Source organism: Cynara cardunculus, assembly GCF_001531365.2.
Source record: "Cynara cardunculus var. scolymus isolate 2C chromosome LG 2, CcrdV1, whole genome shotgun sequence".
Taxonomy (NCBI): Eukaryota; Viridiplantae; Streptophyta; class Magnoliopsida; order Asterales; family Asteraceae; genus Cynara; species Cynara cardunculus.
This window is the reverse complement of record NC_037529.1, coordinates 53,566,303-53,573,351: the sequence shown is the minus strand read 5'-3', so window position 1 is coordinate 53,573,351 and position 7,049 is coordinate 53,566,303.

Sequence of the window (7,049 nt, the reverse complement as noted above, 5' to 3'; positions counted from 1 at the left end):
CAAAGGTTTTTAAGTAGTGTTGCACATGTAGAGCTACAATCTTCAAGGGGTTTAAGACAAGACGTTCCTACTCAATGGAACTCGACTTACATTATGTTGGATTCAGTTTTGTACTAACAAAAAGCTTTTATTCATTTGACAAAAACTGATGCTAATTATTTGCATTATCCAGGGGAAGAATTGAAAGGACTTTCAAGTTCTTGAAGGTTTTCTACGAGGTAACTTGTGCATTTTCTGGCTCTAAATATACTACTACCAATCTTTATTTTGCTAATGTTTTGATGGTTAGAGTGTTGTTACACAAAGAAAAAGATAGTGATGATACTTTCATGAAAAACATGGCTAGTCGGATGTATGAGAAGTTTGAGAAATATTGGGCTAATTTTAGCACAGTTATGGCATTTGCGGCTGTTTTGGATCATCGTTATAAATTTCAGATTGTTGAATATGAGAAAGTTTATGGGCACGAGTACAAATCTGAGTTGGCAATAATAAAAAAGAAATTGTTTTCATTATTTAATGAGTATGTGGATGAGTCACGTTTGAATAAAACCAAAGTTGGTCAACCTAAGAGTGGATCGTTGGACTCCCAAGAAGGATCTCAAGATGTGCTAGATGTGGCTTATGCTTCACTTATGATGGTCTATACATTTACTTATTTTTTCTTTTATACTTTTTTTGATTTATGCTATTTATCTAATATCTTTTTGTTATTTAACAGAATTTCGATACCTTTTAAAAAAGGTGACTTCTCAAGCCGTAAAATCTAAACTTGAATGTTATTTAGAGGAGAAGCAAATATTTTGGACTATTGGAGAACTCATGAGGTTAGGTATCCAACTCTTGCTCGGATAGTTAGGGACATCTTAGTAATCCCTATCTCAACAGTGGCATCTGAATATGCTTTTAGCATCGGCGGTAGGGTCCTTGATGCTTATAGAAGTTCATTGAAGTCTTCTACAGTTGAGGCTATTATTCGTCTAAGATATTGGGTATATGGAGAAGGTTTGTTCTAATTTATTATTTGTATATTTCCTCTTATCGTATAAAACCATGTATTTGCTATAAGGCTATAACTAAGTTAATAATTTAATTTATTTACGTAGTACAAATGGAAGCGCATCTTGAGGTGCTATGTGGAGCAATCATGACAGAGAAGATAAAAGATCAAGAAGAAAGTAATACCGAGATTGAAATTGGGGTTGATGAAAGTGGAAGTCGAGTTACTTAGAATTTAAAAAATTTCAACTTATTTTGAACAATATATTTGTTGAGATTGTGTTTTATTAAGACTTTGAACAATTTGGTTGTATTTGTGGTTGTGTTATGTTTTATTCAAAAAAGTTAAATAGTCTAGTTCTTTTTTTAATTTAAAATTTTAAAATTAAATGGGTCAACCCATTTATTTAACAGGTTGGGTTAAGAAAATCGTAAACAGGTCAACCCACTGTCAACCCATTAACCCAACAGGTTGGGTTGGGTTGAAAAATCTCAACCCATTTAATTAAATGGGTTGGGTTGGGTCGAGATTTTCAACCTGTTTAATAAATGGGTTGAACCCGAACCCAACCCAACCTGACCCATTGCCACCCCTACATAAAATAACAGGGAGGGGTGTCCACAATGCAACATGGAAAACGAGCACTTGATGGATCAATCTGCATGTTTTGTGGAATGGTGTGCTCAATCATCATGCTGTGGGTAGGTTCTGTATCCGATTCCATTGTAAGAACTGCAAAGACTAGATTGCTTTAGTATATATGCTGCTTATAAATCACGATTATGCAGTCTCCACTTCCGAATTCACCAAAAACCAAGGATATTGCAATCTTACCTAATTGTGCAAGAATTCAATAGCTTTTTATTTTGAATGTATGACATTTTTCTTCTTTACAGTTTATTCTCTTATGCAAATGTCCTTGTAAGAAATTTTTTTTGCAACTTGGTTTCTTCTAACATCCATACTTGGTTCGCCTTCGGATTAGAGTAAGTGTCATGTGAATGCTTCAAGTGCAAATCTGTTATTACCAATTTGTATATGATAGACTGTATATATTTGCAGCATAGATTCAATTACAAACACCCAAAATTAGCTTCAAATGTCCTTGTAAGCAATTTTTTTTGCAGTTTGGTTTCTTCTAACATCCATACTTGGTTCGCCTTCGGATTAGAGTAAGAGTCATGTGAATGCTTCAAGTGCAAATCTCTATTATAAGGTGATAAAATCTGGATCTGTATCATGTCTGGGATGATAATTCCATGCTTGTCTTGGTAAAATGTAATGAACGCTAGCATGGATTTCCAAAGCTTGATTCAGATATTGAGTGTTATTAATACTTGAAACTTCCAAGTTTTCATAAAGGATGTACTTAACTTATTCTTTTCTTATGATATTTCTTCTCTTCTTTCTCCTGTTTTCTTGACTATACCAGCAATTAATCTTGACATTCCACTTTTATGTGAAGTTCCATGGTTTAAGAGCTTAAGCATCTTAACATGTTTTCACATCAGGAGAAGTAAGAAAGTGGCCATGATCCTGTTGATGCTTTGTTATGCAGCTGTAACATATCATGCATATATATTTTGTATTTTTATTATTAATTTTGTCCTGATTTCTGCTTAAAAGTTATACTTCGATTTCTATTCTGATTTCTGCTTCGATTTTGTTATTGCCCAGATTATACATATTTCTTCAGTTGCTTTCCAAATTTTGCTTTGTGAATTATCATGGTCATGTGATGCAAATTACTGAATGTGAACAAAATTTCTTAGTTTGTGTTTATTTCTTCCTTATTGAGAGTCCACTTTGTTGATCCTCTCTCTCTCTGTGATTTGATGATAATCTCTTTTCACTTATACGTTGTATTTATGTTTCAGTCTTTTCAGTTCCAGCGATCATCACTGAACTTGTTCAGTAATCGCTGAAGAACTTGTTTTGTAATTCATTCAGAGACAACGATACTTCAAGAAGACAACACTCACACCAAAGAACCTTAAGTTAATGTCGAAGACTGAAACTGAAGATTAGAGACTGGCGAGTACGTGATCTGAAGCGGTACTCAGTGATTACAAGCCCGTCTACATATGTGTGAAGACTGCTCAAGCCTCAACAAATGCTGAAGAGACGTTCAGGTTATTCCAGCATTCAGCAATCAAAGGAAGCTTGCTTAGCACGATTGTTGTTGTCTTGTCCTTATACACACAAAGGACAAACCCATACCCTTCTAAACGTTGGTACGATACAGAGCCGACTAGTTGTCTCTATTGCCCACCAACTTTAGGTAAGGATGTCTGCTCATGAATAGTGCTTTTATACTATTCACTGTAGCAAAGGACAAGCCTTCCTCTTAAGGCTTGGCACGCACTCTAACCCTACCATTTTGCAATAAATGAACATTTAATGCACTGGGTATAAATAGAAATGTTTCTTCTCCATGCAGAGTGCGTACAACTCACTCTCTAAACCTAATTCTTACTTTAAGCATTTTCTAGCTTAAGTAAAGGAACTTCTCTTACAACATTTCTTTTCTCATTTGCTAAGAATCTATGTGTAATCAATGATTGTTTAGATAGGTTTTCTTACCTTATCTTTCCGCAAACAGTCTTGTAAAATCTGTATTGATCTTTTTTTATCAATATACATTTTAAATTTGAAAATATTGTGTTTGTATTCATCCCCCCTCTACAAACTGTTGTACTTATCTTGTAGACCCTTAAGGGACCAACAAGTGGTATCAGAGTAGTGTTCTCTCTTCTCTAATTAGTTTAGCTATTTTTTTGTATTTGTTTATCTCTTTCCTTAGATAACTTTACTGCTTTCAAATGGCTTTACAAATTACAAACACACACACACACAAAAGATAATGGCTCTCTTGCCAAACCTCCCCGGTTTGTCCGTGACAATTTTAGTCTGTGGAAGAACCGAATGTCCCTCTTTATTGAAGGTGTGGATCCTGAAATTCCACATTACATAGAAAATGGACCATATATTCCATTTACTATTGCTCCGGCTGTTCCAGCAACAGCTACGACCGCCGCGATTCCTGAACGACAGATTTCAAAGCTCCCTCAATAGTGGAGCGATGAAGACAAGAAGAAAATAGTTATAGACACGCGTGCTCGGTCTATAATAGCTATGTCTCTTCCTGATGAGATTTATCACTCCGTGATGAAGCTCAAGTCTTCTAAATCCATGTGGGACACACTTTGTGTTCAATATGAAGGAACCACTCAGGTTCAAGAGACCAGAAAGATCAATCTAGTAAGACAGTATGAAAGCTTTCTCTGTGGAAAATCTGAGACGCTGTCCAAAGTTCATCAACGTTTTAATTGTCTCCTTATGGATCTTAGGGCTGTCGGCAGATAATATTCCAATTCTGAAACTTTAACTAAGTTTCTAGAATGCCTTCCTGAATCTTGGGACACCTTTTCCATGTGTCTCAAGATGTCAAATGACATGTCCACTCTYTCTCTTTCTACTTTATATGCGATTCTGCTTAACCATGAGCAATCTCATCAACTGAAGAGGAATCTTGTAAAAGATTCCAGGGAATGAAAAGCTCTCCTTTAGCTTTGATCTCTGAAGCTTCTTCAGTTGAAACTTCTTCTACCCCTTTTGTCTCTTCTCTTCCTCCTGTTGTTATTACAGAGATAGACTCTTCTATCTCTGAGGATATTCCAGAATTTGATTTAACATATTTTGATGAATCCCTGGCCCTCCTGACTAAGTCTTTCAGAAGATTCACCAGTAAAAGCAACTTCCGCAGATCTCCTCAGTTGTCCCTCAGGGAAAAGCCAAAGTCTGAAAGAATAGACAAGGCTTCAGCTGTCTGCTACAACTGTCACCGGCCTGGACATTTTGCAGGTGAATGCAGATCAAATAAAGATGCGACGCCATCCTCCAAAGCTCCCTCCTCTTTCAGGACTAAAGATGAAAAGTACTTAAAATTGAAGGAGAAGTACAAGAAGATGAAGAACAACCAGCGAAAGGCTAAGGGCCTTGTCGCTGAAGAGCATGATTAGGCTGGGTCATCCGATGAATCATCTTCAGATGAAGAGGATATAGCCTATATATGCTTGATGGCCATAGATGCAGATGAAGGTTCTTCAGAAGCATCTACTTCCTCTAAGCCATCCACCTCTTCTACTACTCAGGTATGTTCCCTGAATGAACCATCTTCTTCTTTTTCTACTCTTTCTGCACTAGATACGTTGACGGTTGACCTTTACAATGCCCTCAATGGCAAATCGAAAGCAGAAATGCTTAACGTTGATCTTCAAGAGCAATTGAAGATTTGCCATTCTAAGATCAAAGATCTGACCTATGTCGAGGAAAATCTTAAGGATCAGGTTATTGTAAACCAAGCCATCACCGTTGAACGTAAGAAGGCTATCGCTGAGCGTGAGCGAGCAATCGATGAACTTAAGGCTAAGAAAGATACCATTAAAGGGTTGAGATAAATCCCTGTAACTCATTTCAAGGAAGAAAGAGGACATCCGTAACCTTTGGTGGTAACGGAAAAAGATATACCAGAGGTTTTGGTATATTAACCAATGGTACAACAACTTTCAAACGCGTTGCATATGTTGAAGGACTGAAGCACAATCTTCTTAGCATCAGTCAACTGTGTGATAAGGATTATACAGTTAAATTCTCGAAGAATTCATGTCACGTTCTTGAAAAAGATGATAAGGTTGCCTTAACCGGTTCTCGTCTAGAGAATGTATATATCATCAATATGAATTCCTCTCTCACTGAGAATAGTTGTTTCTTCTCTAAAGCCTCGTCAGATATTAACTGGCTATGGCACAAACGACTTTCTCATCTCAACTTCAAGACACTCAGCGAGCTGTCAAGAAATGATCTTGTCACTGGTCTTCCTCGTCAGATATTTGCTGGCTGAAGCTGTCAACACTGCTTGTTTCACTCAAAATCGATCGCTGATCGTAAAGAGGTTCAAGAAGACGGCCTATGAACTCTTCCATGGAAGAAAATATTATATAAGTTTTCTTCATATATTTGGTTGTACTTTTTACATTCTCAACAATCGCGACCAACTTGGAAAGTTTGATCCCAAAGCTGATGAAGGAATCTTTCTTGGATATTCTTCAGTATCCAAAGCCTTTAGAGTATTCAACATACGAAGACAGAATACAAAGGAATCTATTCATGTCACCTTTGACGAATCTCAATCAGCTAATTCAAAACCCATTTTAAATGATGAGGATGGATTAGAAAACTGGATGTTCTCTCATTATGGACAACCTGAAGCTTCCTATAGTGCTCCTCTCAACACTGAATCTCCTGAAGCTGAAGATGATCCACTCATCATTCTAGTTATAGCTAGTCACTCCAGCGCATCTTCTTAAAAGATTGCTGCTGTGCCCATTAGCTGTGTTCCTCCTTCTACTTCAAACACTGATCATTCAGTGAATGAAATGTCTTCAGTTTCTGAACCTATTTCAGCCGCTGAATCTGAGGCTCCTTTGGAGATAGTCCCTATTGCTGAAGATACTACAGTTGAAGCCTCATCTTCTGTTCCTGAACTTTTTTTTTCAGATGAAATTCCTTTACCGGCTCAGCGATGGACAAAAGACCATCCAATTCATCAAATTCTTGGTGATCCAGATGCAGGTATCAAGACACGTCGTGGTCTGGGTAATATCTGTCTCTTCGTCAACTTTCTTTCTTTAGTTGAACCCAAGAAAATGAATGATGCTATCTTTGACCCTATTTGGGTCCTTTCCATGCAAGAGGAACTCATTGAGTTTGATAGGAACAAAGTTTGGTACCTTGTCCCATGTCCATCTGACAAGTTAGTGATAGGCACCAAATGGGTCTATCGCAATAAGTTGGATGAAGATGGTATGGTAACTCGTAACAAGGCTCGGCTTATTGCTCAGGGTTATAGATAAGAAGAAGGGATCGACTATGATGAGACCTTCACACCAGATAGAGACTTCAAACTCTTTCAGATGGATGTAAAGAGCGCTTTCCTTAATGGGAAACTTCAAGAGGAAGTTTATGTTGAAAAACCTCTAGGGTTCCT